This window comes from Rhinoderma darwinii, chromosome 8 (genome assembly GCF_050947455.1).
Source record: "Rhinoderma darwinii isolate aRhiDar2 chromosome 8, aRhiDar2.hap1, whole genome shotgun sequence".
Classification (NCBI taxonomy): domain Eukaryota; kingdom Metazoa; phylum Chordata; class Amphibia; order Anura; family Rhinodermatidae; genus Rhinoderma; species Rhinoderma darwinii.
In genome coordinates this window covers 47,609,151-47,624,198 of record NC_134694.1, presented here as the reverse complement: position 1 = coordinate 47,624,198, position 15,048 = coordinate 47,609,151, and the positions used below count along the sequence as shown (strand labels likewise).

At 44.7% G+C, this 15,048-nt stretch overlaps 1 protein-coding gene across 6 annotated transcripts in view; it reads right to left on the bottom strand.

Moving 5' to 3' along the window:
- The window catches only part of EDA2R (ectodysplasin A2 receptor), a 208,881-nt gene extending 196,331 nt beyond the window's left edge, over positions 1-12,550 (bottom strand). For all 6 annotated transcript variants that reach the window (XM_075834271.1, XM_075834270.1, XM_075834272.1 and 3 more), the window contains exon 1: positions 12,426-12,550. The gene's annotated coding sequence lies outside the window, so the exon portion shown is untranslated. The remainder of the gene's footprint in view (positions 1-12,425) is intronic.
- Positions 12,551-15,048: the final 2,498 nt, after the last annotated feature.

The window sequence follows — 15,048 nt, the reverse complement described above, 5'->3', positions numbered from 1 at the left end:
ACTATTTGATCCTGCTCCATACTGACCCTGGCTTACTGACTACTCTCCTGCTCTGCGTTTGGTACCTCGTACTCTCCTGGTTTGACTCGGCTTGTTCACCTCTCTTGTTGCTCACGGTGTTGCCGTGGGCAACTGCCCCATTTCCCTTAGCTTTGTGTACCCTTGTCTGTTTGTCTCGTGCACTTACTGAGCGTAGGGACCGCCGCCCAGTTGTACCCAGTCGCCTAGGGCGGGTCGTTGCAAGTAGGCAGGGACAGAGTGGCGGGTAGATTAGGGCTCACTTGTCCGTTTCCCTACCCCTATCATTACACTCAGGGACTCAGTTGTCCCGCAGCGAGGTAGGGACTCCTAGCGTCGTACATAACTATGATGCTAGGAGCCCGGCTCCCTGCAGTGTGTTCGGTCCTGGAAATGCGGCTGAAATACGTTCCGTATTTTACGGACCGAACATGCTCGTGGGAATCCAGCCTAAATCCGCAGGTAAAACCGCGGCAATATGAGCAGGAAAAACACACTATTTGGTGCGGATTTCTGTGACAGATTTACCATCGTTTTTCTAGAGATTTTGCTGCAGATTTTCTGCTGCAGCGTATCCTGTATGTGGGAACATACCCTAAGGCCGTGCTCACACAGGGTGTATACGTTGCGTAAAAGCACGCAGCATATGCGCCCTGTTCGCCGCAGGGAATTCTGGGTGAAAAAACGCACCAAACTGTGGTGCAGCTTTTCACCAGTAATGTCCGCTGTGGAAAACAGCTGCATTAACCGGTCTACTAGCAGGCCGGCCTCCAGGGATGACGTTTCATGCCAGTGGACCGCTGCAGCGGTGGTCACATCCAGGTCGGCCTCCTGGGACGACGTTTTATCCAAGTGACCGCCGCTACAGCCTGCGATTGGCTGCAGTGGCAGTCACACGGGACGTAGCATCATCCCAGGAGGCCGGCTTGAAGGTTGAAATACAGACTCCTAGGTAAGTATAGATGGTTTTTTTTCAGAGTTGCATTTTTTTGCAGCGGAATCGCTGCGAACCAGCCGCAAAAAAACGCAACCACTGCTATTTGTTGCGGGTTTTACCTCCCCATTGAATTCAATGGGGAAAACCCTTAGCAAATATGCAGCTTTTACGCAAATACAGTTGACATGCTGCAAAATAAAATTCCGCACCACAGGTCCATTTCTGAGCGTCTTTTCCGCTCCGTATTTACGCAGCATGTAGATGAGATTAGTTAAATCTCATCCACTTTGCTGCTACTGTATTCTGCTGCGTTTTTTCCGTCCGCAATTCTGGAAATAAAAAAAACGCTGCAAATCCGCTACGTGTGGACAAGCCCTTGATGGGGTGGAAAATACATCACAGGAAGAAGAAATATCACCATCACACAGCCCTTGAAAAAAAACGCACCAAAGAATTGCAGCCAAAATCCACACTATTTTCCGCAGTAAAAAACGGATGAAATGGCACGGATTGTCTGCTAGTTGATGCGTAAATGTTGCGAAAATTTTCTGCAGCAAATCCGTTACATGTGGGCAAGCTCTAAAAGGGTATTCCCAATTTAAGCATTTGTCTGATAGCTCTGGGACCCGCACCTATATCGAGAGCGAGGGTCATAGATTCCAGGCAGGGTCTAGTAGAGAATGTAACAATGCGACAATGTAACTAATGTTTACTAGCAATAAGAATCCTAAATTAACCCCTTAATGACCAGACCTGAAAAGGCCTTAAAGGAGTTGTCCAATACTGGACAACTGATGACCTATACACCGTAAATTATCTGTGGGTGTCCGACACCCGGACCCCGCACCGTTGAGACACTACGACTGCCTCCGCTCACCGTATGTACTTGCGAAAGCAGTTGGCTCCAGCCACTGAATGGTGTCGAGCTGCCGTACTGCAGCTCTGCTCCTATTCAAGTGAACTGAGCAGAGCTGCATTTCGGCAGCATGGCCGCTATGCTGTGTACGGAGCCAACTGCTTCCGGCTCCATAAATAGCGTAATGGCCATAACATCCGGTGTCCTGAGATAGTCGGACCCGCATGTATGATATACTGATGACATTTCCCATATGTCTACTTTATGTAGGCATCATTTTTTTGAACATCCATTTATTTTTCTAGGACGTTACAAGGCTTAGCAGCAGTTCATCACATTTTCAAGAAAATTTTCAAAAACCCTTTTTTTTTAGGGAACAATTCACTTCTGAAGTGGCTTTGAGGGCCTTATATATTAGAAACCCCTGCAAATCACCACATTTTAAAAACTGCATCCCTTAAAGTATTCAAAACAGCATTTAGAAAGTTTCTTAACCCTTTACGCCTCTCGCACACGAGCGTTGTGTCACTCGGACAATTTTTGACAGCATCCGAGTGTCACTCGATAGTCTTCACGGACCCATTCACTTTAGCGGGTGAATTGGGTCTGTGAAAAATGGTCAGAGTCTCCAATGCGAGGAAAGATAGAACATATCCTATCTTTCCTCGGGTCACTGACGGGACTCGGACAGCACACACAGTCCTGTGTATGAGACATTAGGCGTTTCACAGGAATTAAAGCAAAGTAGAAGGGAAATATGCAAATTTCATTTTCTTTTTGCAGAAATTCGATTTTAATCGCTTTTTCCTGTAATACTGAAGGTTTTACCAGAGAAAAACAACTATATATTTATTGACATGATTGTGCAATTTTTATGCGGAGTTCACACAGAGTCTGACGAGTTTTTTGACGCGGGAACCGCGCCGCAAAATGCGCAAAAAAACGGCCGAAAATGCCTTCCATTGATTTCATTGGCAGGCGGAGGCGGTTTTTTCCCGCGAGAGGAAAAACCGGTTCGTGGGAAAATGGGTCATGATCTATCATCAGAGCGTATTTTGCAGCATTTTTTGCCCGTGGAAACCCAGCCTTAGAAATATCCCACATGTGGCCCTACTGTGCTAATGGACTGAAACAAAGGCCCCAGAAGCAAAGGAGCACCTAGTGGATTTTAGGGCCTTCCTTTTCTTAGATTATATTTCAGGCACCATGTCAGGTTAGAACAGGTCTTGTGGTGTCAAAACAAAGGAAACAACCCCAAAAAAGACCCCAATTTGGAAACTACACCCCTTGAGAAATTAATCTAGAGGAGTAGTGATCATTTTGACCACACCAGTATTTCATAGATTTCATTTGAATTGAGCAGTGAAAATTAAAAATTACATTATTTTCCAATAAGATGTAGTTTTACCTCAAAATATTTATATTTTTTAAACAAATAAATGAGGAAAAGCACCCCAACATTTGTAAAGCAACTTCTCCAGAGTATGGAAATATCCAACATGTGGTCATAAACTGCTATTTGGACACAAAGCAAGTCTCTAAAGGGAAGGAGCGCTATTTAGTATTTGGAGTGGAGATTTTACAAGATTCGCTTTTTTACACCATGTTGCATTGAGCTATAGTACCGGTACAGTGGAAACTCCAGAAAAATTACCCCATTTTGTTAATTAGATCCCTCAAGGAATTCATCTAGGAGTGTAGTAAGCATTTTGACCCCACAAGTGTTTTGCAAAAATTAGTACACAATAGTTCCCATCCCTTGGTTAAACTTTATGGACAGGTTTCTTTTTTCAACCGTACGAACTATATAACTATGTTGCAGATTGAAAATTGCCATTTTCCACAGATATGGCATTTCAGTGCCCAATGTGTTGTGCCCAGCTTGTACCACCGGAGACACACACCCCATAATTTGTTAAGCGGGTTCACCAGAGTGCAGTAATACCCCATATGTTGTCAAATTGCCGTTTGGGCACACTGTCAAACTCAGAAGGAAATTTTGCTTTTGAAGCACAGATTTTGCTTGGGGTTTTACTGGTATTTCAACTCATAATGTGGGGGCATATGTAAGCTGGGCGGAGTACATCAGGGCATATGTAAGCTGGGTGGAGTACATCAGGGCATATGTAAGCTGGGTGGAGTACATCAGGGCATAAAAGGATGATGTAATAATGGGGTGAATTAATAATAAAATTAATAATCCATAGATTGGTGTGGTATACAGCATTTTGTTGTGTTTTTCGTGGAGTTTTTAAGCGTAAAATACGAAATTAACTGCATATAACTGCTTTTTAGTTTGTGGCGTCTTTAACCTCTTAATGCCGAAGGACGGATATATCCGTCCTCAGCAGCTGCTAGTTCGTGCAGGAGGACGGATATATCCGTCCTGTGATCGCGCGTGTACTGTCACTGTACCCACGCGATCAGCGGCAGGAGCACGGCTGTTCTACACAGCCTGGCTCCTGCTGCAACTGTCGGAATCGAAGCGCGCTCCGATTCCGGCAGTTTAACCCATTAAATGCCGCTGTCAATAGTGACAGCAGCATCTAATGTGTTTGACAGAGGGAGGGAGCTCCCTCTGTCACCCCATCGGCGCCCCCGCAAAGAAATCGCAGCTCGCCGTCGGTTTCCATGGCAGCGGGGGTCTAACAAAGACCCCCAGCTCTGTCTTCAGCATCTGCCTGTTAGGCGATACCGGAGGCATGGCCTAATAAATTGCCTGTCAGTTTTACACTGACAGGCAATAATGCTTTGGTATACTGAGTATACCAAAGCATTATATATGCGATCAGCAGATCGCATAGTGAAGTCCCCTGGTGGGACTAAAATAAAAAATGTCAATTAGTTAAATAAAGTTGGTGAAAAAAAAAAATAATTACAGTGAAAATCAAATAAAACTACTTTTTTTGCCCAAAAAGTGGTTTTATTTAGTAAAAGTGTCAAAACAAATCACACATACACATATATGGTATCCCCGCGATCGTAACAACTTGAACAATAAAATGAACACATTAATTGAACCGCCGGATGAACGGCGTCCAAAAAAAATGCAAAACAACAACGGCAAAATTCGCACTTTTCTCCCATTCCCCCCATAAAAAATTAAATAAAAATTAATCTATAAGTCCTATGTATCCCAAAATAGTACTAATGAAAACTACACATTGGCCCGCAAAAATCAAGCCCACATACGACCACATCGAGGGAAAAATAAAAACGTTATGGCTCTTGGAATGCGGCGATGCAAAAACAAGTAATTTTTTTCTAAAAGGCTTTTTATTGTGCAAACGTAGGAAAACCTATAAAACCTTTACATATTTGGTATCCCCGTAATAGTGCCGACCCATAGAATAAAGTTAAAATGTTATTTACGCTGCATAGTAAACGGCGTAAATTTATAACGTGAAAATCAATGCTGGAATAGCTGCTTATTTTCAATACTCTCCTAAAATAAAGTTAATAAAAGTTAATCAATATATTATAAGTATCTAAAAATGGTACAATTACAATATACAACTCGTCCCGCAAAAAACAAGCCCTTATACGGCTATGTCGACGTAATAAAAAAAAAGTTACGACTCTTGGAATGCGACTGTGAAAAAACAAGAAATAATCCTTGGTCATTAACGTGCAAAATGGCCCGGTCATTAAGGGGTTAACCCCTTCCCGACATTTGCCGTAAATGTACGTCATGGAAAGCATTGACTTCCCGCATCTTGCCGTACATATACGCCGAATGTTTGGGACCGACTCAGAAGCTGAGCCGGTGCCATCATCACCGGATCTCAGCTGTATCTTACAGCTGACATCCGGCTGTAACGGCGTGGACCGAAATTAGCTTAGATCCCCGCCATTAACCCCTTAAGTGCAGCGCTCAAACGCGATCGCTGCACTTAAGGTGTTTGCAGCTCATCTGAACCCCAGTAATGAAATTGCCGGGGTTCCGATTGCTGCAATGGCAACCGGAGGCCTAATACTGGCCTCCCGGTCTGCCTTGCACCGAAGCCGGTCAAGATACGCCCGGCGGCGGAGCCTGATCGGCTACCGTAGCTGTCGGCAAGATGGCGCCGGGTCAGGAGCTGATCCGGCGTCATCAGCGGTGGAAGTCAGCTGTACTGTACAGCTGACATCCACCTGTAACGGCAGGAACCGGAGCTAGCTCCGATCCCTGCCATTAACCCCTTCGATGCAGCAATCGAAAGCGATTGCTTCATCGTAGCGGTTACTAGCAGATCGCCAGCCCTGACAGGCAATCAGGACTGGCGACTGCTGTTATGGCAACAGGAGACACAATGGTCTCCTGCTCTGCCATTACGGAAGCCGATTTAGGCCCCGCCGGGAGGCAAAGCCTAATCGGCTTGCTGTCAGTGAATAACTGACAGATCTAATACATTGCACTACATAGGTAGTGCAATGTATTAGAAAAAAAAAAATCTGACCGTTGGACCTTCAAGTCCCCTAGTGGGACTTGAGAAAAAGTGTAAAAAAAGTATAAAAAAAGTGTAAAAAAAAGTGCAAATAATAAAAGTTTGAAAACAATAAAAGTTTCAAGTAATCAAATAAAACACAATCCCCCTTTTACTCTTATCAAGTCCTTTATTATTGAAAAATAATAATAAACCATATGTATTTGGTATCGCCGCGACCGTAACGACCTGAGGTATCAAAATATAATATTATTTATTGTACACGGTGAACAGCGTAAAAAAAAAACGTAAAAAACGTTACCAGAGTTTCTGTTTTTTAGTCACTTTGCCCTACAAATGTTAGAATAAAAAGTGATCAAAAAGTCGCACGTATCCAAAAATTGTACCTATAAAAACTATAGCTCGTCCCGCAAAAAACAAGCCCTCATACACCTCCGTCGACAAAAAAATTAAAAAGTTATGGTTCTCACAACTTGGCGACAGAAAAAATACATTCTTTTTACAAAAGTAATTTTATTGTGCAAAAAGTTGTAAAACATAAAAAAGTGCTATAAATTAGGTATCGCCGGAATCGTACTGACCCGCAGAGTAAAGTTAACATGTAATTTATAACGCATGGTGAACGCTGTATAAAAGCTGTGCCAGAATTGCATTTTTTTGTTTACCTGGCATCCCAAAAAATAGGATAAAAGGTGATCAAAAAGTTGCATGTACCCCAAAATGGTACCAATAATAACTACAGCTCGTCCCGCAACAAACCAGCCCTCATACCGCTACGTCTATGAAAAATAAAATTAGTTATGGCTCCAATAAGTCAGGAAATAAAAAAATATGCAGTTGTGCCCGAGGGGAACATTTCTTCTGTTTGAAGAGGCGATTTATCAAGGACCTAAAATTAGGGAACCAGGAAAGGGAGGGCCCAAACATATCCGCTGTAAGCGACGGTGCCCGTATTATACCAGGACAACCCTTCCTAGTAAATATTCCCCAAACTACAAAGGCGCGGAGTGTGGATCAAAAGGGGGATAATAAAGGACGCCATATATCAGTGCGACAACGGCCTGTGCAGAAATGATTGTGTCACAGTGTAACACACATCTATGGATCATTTTATTGATTTTTTTTACCCCATTATTATACCACCTGACTATGCCCCTTATATACTCCGCCCGGCTTACATATGCCCTACATTATAAACGGAAACACCAGTAAGACTCCAAACAAAACTACTACCAAGCAAAATCCACGCTCCAAAAGCCAAATGGCGTTTCCTCCCATCTGAACCCTACAGCGTCCCCAAACAGCAGTTTCCTTCCACATATATGGCACCGTCATACCCAGGAGAACCCTTTTAGCAATTTTTGGGGTGTGTGTCTCCAGTGGCAAAAGCTGGGCACAACATATTTGCCACTGAATGGCATATATAGGGGAAAATATAAATTTTTAATTTGCACCATCCGCAGCGCATTCATTTATGGAAAAGACCTGTGGGGTGAAAATGCTCACTACACCCCTTAATAAATGCCTTGAGGGGTGCAGTTTCCATAATGGGGTCACTTCCCTGGGGTTTAGTTTTATTATTTCACATCTGAGCCTCTGCAGTTGTGAACCAATACTTTGTAAATCGCCAAATTAGGCCTCAATTTTACATGGTACGCTTTCACTCCTGAGCCTGGTCGACTGTCCAGGCAAGAGATTAGGGCCACATGTAGGGTGTTTCTAAAACCAGGAAACCCAGCATAATAATTAGAAAGCTGTCTTGTTATGGTGGCACAAGCCGGGCACCACATATTGTCCACATATCTGTGGAAAAAATCCCATTTTCACTCTGCAACATCGAGTTCACACTAATTTCTACAAAACACCTGCAGGGTTAACATGCTCACTACACCCCTAGGTAAATGCATTGAGGGGTGCAGTTTCCAAAATTGGGTCACTTCTGGGGGGTTTCCACTGTTTTGGGCCCACAGGCGCCCAGAAACCAATCCAGCAACATCTGCACTCCAAATGGCGGTCCTTCCCTTCTGAGCCCTGCCGTGTGCCCAAACAGCAGTTTATGACCACATATGGGGTATTGCCGTACTCGGGAGAAATTGCTTTACAAATGTTGGGTTCTTTTTTTTCCTTTATTTGTTTTGCGAAAATGAAAAAATTTGCGCTAAAGCTACATCTTATTGAAGAAAAAGGATTGTTTTTATTTTCACTGCCCAATTCTAATAAATTCTATGAAACATCTGTGGGGTCAAAATGCTCACTACGCCCCTAGATGAATTCCTCAAGAGGTGTAGTTTCCTAAATGGTGTCACTTTTTGGGCGTTGTCATTGTTTTTTCCCCTCAGGGGCTTTGCAAATGTGACATGGCCGCCGCAAACCATTCCTGCTCAATGTGATCTCCAAAAGCCAAATAGCGCTCTTTCCCTTCTAAGCCAAGCCGTGTCTCCAAACAGCCGTTTATTACCACATGTGGGGCATTATTTTACTCGGGAGAAATTGCTTTACAAATTTTGTGGTGCTTTTTCTCCTTCAGTCTTTGTGGAAATGAGTAAAAATAAGCTAAACCTACATTTTCTTTGAAAAAATGTTGATTTTTATTTTCAGGGCCTACTTCCAATAATTTATGCAAAAAACCTGTTGAGTCAAAACGCTCACTATACCCCTAGATAATTTCCTCAATAGGTGTAGTCTCCAAAATGGGGTCACTTGTGGGGGGTTTCCACTGTTTTGTCCCCTCAGGGGCTTTGTAAATGTGACTTGGCCTCCGCAAACCATTCCTGCTAAACTTGAGCTCCAAAAGCCAAATAGCGCTCTTTCCCTTCTCAGCCCTGCCGTGTCTCCAAACAACCGTTTATTACCACATGTGGGGTATTGTTTTACTCGGGAGAAATTTCTTTACAAATTTTACATTGCTTTTTCTCCTTCAGTCCTTGTGGAAATGAGAAAAAAAAACGTTAAACCTACATTTTCTTTGAAAAAATTTCAATTTTAATTTTCACGTCCTACTTCCAATAATTTCTGTAAAAAACCTGTGCAGTCAAAATTCTCACTGTACCCCTAGATAATTTCCTTGAGGTGTGTAGTTTCCCAGATGGGGTCACTTTTGGGGGATTTTGACTGTTTTGGCACCGCAAGGGCCCTTCAAACCTGACATGGTGCCTAAAATTTATTCTAACAAAAATAAGGCCCCAAAATCCACTAGGTGTTCCTTTGCTTCTGAGGCGGATGCTTCAGTCCAGTAGCACGCTACGGCCACATGTGGGATATTTCCAAAAACTGCAGAAACTGGGCAACAAATATAGAGTTGCATTTCTCTGGTAAAAACCTTCTGTGTTATAAAAAAAATTGTACTAAAAATTTATTTCTGTAAAAAAATATGAAATTTGTAAATTTCACCTCTACTTTGCTTTAATTGCTGTGACATGTGTAAAGGGTTAAGACATTTTCTAAATGCTGTTTTGAATACTTTGAGGGGTGAAGTTTTTAAAATGGGGTGACTTTTTGTGGGTTTCTAATATATAAGGCCCTCAAAGCCACTTCACAACTGAACTGGCCCCTATAAAATTGGCCTTTTGAAATTTTCTTGAAAATGGGAGAAATTGCTGCTAAAGTTCTAAGCCTTGTGATGTCATAGAAAAATAAAAGGATGTTCAAAAAACAATGCCAATCTAAAGTAGACATATGGGGGATGTTAATTAGCAACAATTTTGTGTGTTATAACTGCCTGTCTTACAAGCAGATACATTTAAATTGAGAAAAATGCAAATTTTTGCAATTTTTCGCTAAATTTTGGTGTTTTTCACAATTAAATACTGAACATATCGAGCAAATTTTGCCAGTAACTTAAAGTCCAATGTGTCACGAGAAAACAATCTCAGAATCGCTTGGATAGATGAAAGCATTCCGGAGTTATTACTACATAAAGTGACACATGTCAGATTTGAAAAATGAGGCTCGGTCAGGGAAGGTCAAAAGTGGCTAAAGAGGGAAGGGGTTAAATTGCCAGAAAAAAAACTGTGTGAAGGAAGGTGTTTTTACACAGCTCGGTAGTCTGCCATGTGGTCAAAAACCGTGCGGCAAAACTGCAAGTACTAATGGGAAGACATGCAACAGGTGAGGCTGGGTTCACACGACCATGTTACGTCCGTAATGTACGGAACGTATTTCGGCCGGAAGACCCGGACCGAACACAGTGCAGGGAGCCGGGCTCCTAGCATCATAGTGATGTACGATGCTAGGAGCCCCTGCCTCGCTGCAGGACAGCTGTCCCGTACTGTAATCATGATTACAGTACGGGACAGTAGTTCCACGCAGAGGCAGGGACTCCTAGCGTCGTACATCACTATGATGCTAGGAGCCCGGCTCCCTGCACTGTGTTCGGTCCGGGTCTTCCGGCCGAAATACGTTCCGTACATTACGGACGTAACATGGTCGTGTGAACCCAGCCTAAGGGTGTATTCAGATATAGCACTGAAAAAACACATTTGAAGACTGTATAAGTTTTAAGCTAAATTTGATGCACTTTACAATGTGGTTGAACACCTCATGCACACGACCGTAGCCATGTGCACGGCCATGATTTTCGGGTTGGCCGGCAGCGGAGTGTCACCTGCGAGCCGCCCGCAAACCCGTCCTTTATTTTCTTTGAGCCTGGACCACAGAACACGGCGGTAATAAGACATGCCCGTTCTTTCTGCGGTCCAGGCTCCTGGGCGATGCACGGACCGTGGAAACCCCGGTCGTGTGCATGGCCCCATAGAAATGAATGGGGCCGCATTTCTCCCGTGTATTTTCAGGGGAATTGCAGCCGCAAAAGCATGTTCGTGTGTCTGGGGCCTAAATACACCCTTAGGCTGGGTTCACACACCCTATTAATTCTGGCGTTTTAGCCCCGAATTACGTCCGAAAATACAGCTCCAAAGCGTCGGCACAGATCTGCCCATTCATTTGAATGGGTTTTACGATGTACTGTGCCGACAGTCATTTTTTTTACGCGCCGCGGTCAAAAGACGGCGCGTAAAAAAGACGCCTGTGTCAAAGAAGTGCCTGTCTCTTCTTGTGACGTAAATGGAGCCATTTTCCCTTGACTCCATGGAAAAACAGCTCCAATTACGTCCGTAATGGATGCAGCGAAAAGCCCCTGCACATGCCATTACGTCTGAAATTCCAGAGCTGTTTTCTCCTGAAAACAGCTCCGTAATTTCAGCCGTAACGGAGGCTGCCGTGAACATACCCTTACCATCCATGATTCTCACAGGTGAAAGCCTAATTTTGGTGAAGCCACAGAGAAAGATCTAGCCCCCCTCATAACTCACATGAGTTCAGGTACAGGGTCCTTCCATTTCAAACACTGAGACCGAACTGCATCCAGCCACCGCTGATCCCATCATTGCATTGCACCAGTGCCCTGGCAGAAGAGACATCCGCAGAGCCCTGTGGCCTCTAAAAAATCTTGCACTTTCAAGCTTGTTGTTCTGTGGTAAGTGCAACACTATCACGACAGGTGACATACAACCCACTGGTGTCACCCTGAGGTTGAGGTCACCCTCTCCCATTTCTTCTCCTCTATTTTATTACATTTGTCCATATATATCTGGAAAGCAGCTCATAGTGCAGGCCTGACACCAATTATTCTCCCACACAACCCCCACATTTTTTACACATTTGCCCATCCGCCCACCACCCTAAATGCCAGGCAGGCACATTGCTGAGCAGTGTCTCAGAGTTCTTCTGGCCTATGGGGCACACATGACCGTGCTTAGTATATGAGACCTGAGCGCTGCCTACAAGCCCTGACTTGTTCAGGAGCACATGTACCGGCCCCGCCGCCGCCTCCTCATCCTAAAAATACCGGTCAGTCGCCTGCGGAATGGACCATCGTACCCATGCGCCATATCACATTACACTGCCAGCCTGACATCCCATTACTTCACATACAGTAACTATATAATGTATACTATACATCTATACTACATCCCAGAACCACAGAGATCATTGTCTTTGGCACACTGACAAGTACACATTACTACAAGCTAAACTGGTACTGACAAATATACACACAAGGACATCAGTGCAACTCTCAGGGCACAAACGCTACACCCCAGTGACTGGTACATAGTCCGGGCATGTTCTCTGTCAGTGTCCCATAGCATTACTGCCTGTCACTCCCCAGAAACACTATACTGTCACTTACTTGGGAAAAGTCGCTGCAGATTCTGAGACTTGGATTCAGGTAACGCCGGACGCTGGTGGTTGATGAAATCACATGAAATCTTCATACATTGTAATCACATGGACGGACACAAGCTCCGTCCCTTCTCCTGCGGTTGGGACGCGTACTGGGGTGGGTGGAGTTATGTAAATGAAGACTGTGTAAACAAAGAAGCGTGGTGCTGTGTGGAGAGGCCGCACATACTGATGTGACTCCGGAGAGCACTTGTCACAGGACACTCTCCTGCAAGCACACAGACTATATGGCGGGTTTAAAAACGTTTCTATGGCATTTTTCATGTCTTTCTGTACATGTGGTTTTTTTCTGGCGTTTTTGAAGTTCCATAGAGAAGCCTTTGCGAAGAACGCCTGAAAAAAAAAATCACTGTCCAAAAGAATGCCCACAAAACGCAGTTGTTTATAGTGCATTTTATATTTTACTATAGACTTTAACCCCTTCCCAGGGGCGTAACTAGGAAAGACTGGGCCCCATAGCAAACTTTTGACTGGGGCCCCCCTCCCCTGGGTGTCACACAACCTCCCCCCCTTGTAGATAGTGCCTTTTTTACAGCCCCCCCTGTAGATAACGCTATACAGCCCCCCCTCTGTAGATAGCGCCATACATCCCCCTGTAGAGAACGCCATACAGCCCCCCTGTAGATAACGCCATACAGCCCCCCTGTAGATAACGCCATACAGCCCCCCCTGTAGAGAACGCCATACAGCCCCCCCTGTAGGGAATGCCATACAGCCCCCCCCCTGTAGAGAATGCCATACAGCCCCCCTGTAGAGAACGCCATACAGCTCCCCCCCTGTAGGGAACGCCATACAGCCACCCCCCCCCTGTAGGGAACGCCATACAGCGTCCCCCCTCCCAAAAAAATCCGACCTACAGTGTGTCCTACAAAATACATGTATCCCCTCTCCACAGGATAGGGGATACATGTGTGATCGCTGGCAGCGATAGGGAGAACGGGGGACTGAAAGTCCCCTGAACTTCTCCATGACAAACCTCTAACTTCCGGCGTCTGCGCAGCTCAATAAAAATGAAAGGAGCGCTGGTCACGCATGCGCACAAGCACGGCCGGCGTTCCATTCATTTCTACAGAGCTGCCGACACAGACCCCGGAAGTCCGAGGTTTGTGATGGAGAACTTCAGGGGACTTTCAGTCCCCCGTTCTCCCTATCCCTGCCAGCGATCACATATGTATCCCCTATCCTGTGAATATCCTGTGGAGAGGGGATACATGTCTTTTGCTCTATTTTGCGCCTTCAGGACCAGACACCGTTTAGCCATTTTTAGCACGTGTTAGGCTGGGTTCACATGACCATGTTACGTCCGTAATGTACGGAACGTATTTCGGCCGGAAGACCCGGACCGAACACAGTGCAGTGAGCCGGGCTCCTAGCATCATAGTGATGTACGACGCTAGGAGTCCCTGCCTCGCTGCAGGACAATTGTCCCGTACTGTAATCATGATTACAGTACGGGACAGTAGTTCCACGCAGAGGCAGGGACTCCTAGCGTCGTACATCACTATGATGCTAGGAGCCCGGCTCCCTGCACTGTGTTCGGTCCGGGTCTTCCGGCCGAAATACGTTCCGTACATTACGGACGTAACATGGTCGTGTGAACCCAGCCTTAGTTAAATGGCTAGAACTTTTTTATTTGTTGGGCTAACGACGTGATTTTTGCGACGTTTTTTCCGTAGACAATGCAGGTTTCATTTTTTTATCGTTTTTATACACACCTTTTTTGCTATTTTAGAATTTTTATTCATAATGTTTGAAAATAATAGTAATAAAATAAGCTTTTTTACATTTCAGCTATTTTTTTTTTGGGTAATAACATAGTTTTACCCTCAAATAGACCTTTTATTTGTGATCGTCATTGTCTACCGTAAATTTTTATATATTACATGTCTATATTAGGGTAATTGGGTCAGCGCTAGCGTTACAACAATGATTGGGGGGGGGGAACGGTATTTTTTTGGGGTGGGTATTTTATGTGTATTTATTATTTACATTGCACTTTACTTTATTATTTTTTTATTACTATGGTCTGTCCCTCAAAGGTCAAAAAAGACCTTTGGGGAACTTTATATATATTTTTTCTTTCTTTTACACCATGTTTTTCCACTGTAACTGGAGCTGCACAGCAGCCCCAGTTACAGGTGAAATCAGCCCTCTCATAGTGACGATTGTCACTAATAGGGCTGTGCAGGGTCTAGTAAGACCCAGCAGCAGTCTGTAAGTAACGGCACCCGGCGATCATGTGACCAGTCACATGATCACCGGGAGGAATAGAGACAGCGCCGCTGCTGCTGTCTCTATTCCTGTACACAGCGCGCATTCAGCGCTGTGTACAAGTCATCAGAGAAGACAGAAGCAGCGAAAGCTGCTTCTATCCTCTCCTCAGGGTCCCCGGCAGTCACTGACAGCCGGAGACCCGACATTCAGCTGCCCGATCGCGCGGGCAGCAAGTTAAAACCCGAGCCGTAGAAAGTCTATGGCTCGGGTTTTAAGGACCCTGACCGCTGGCCGTAAAAATACAGCCAGCGGTCGGGAACCAGTTAATGGCAGAGCGGGGAGATACCTCCCTGCTC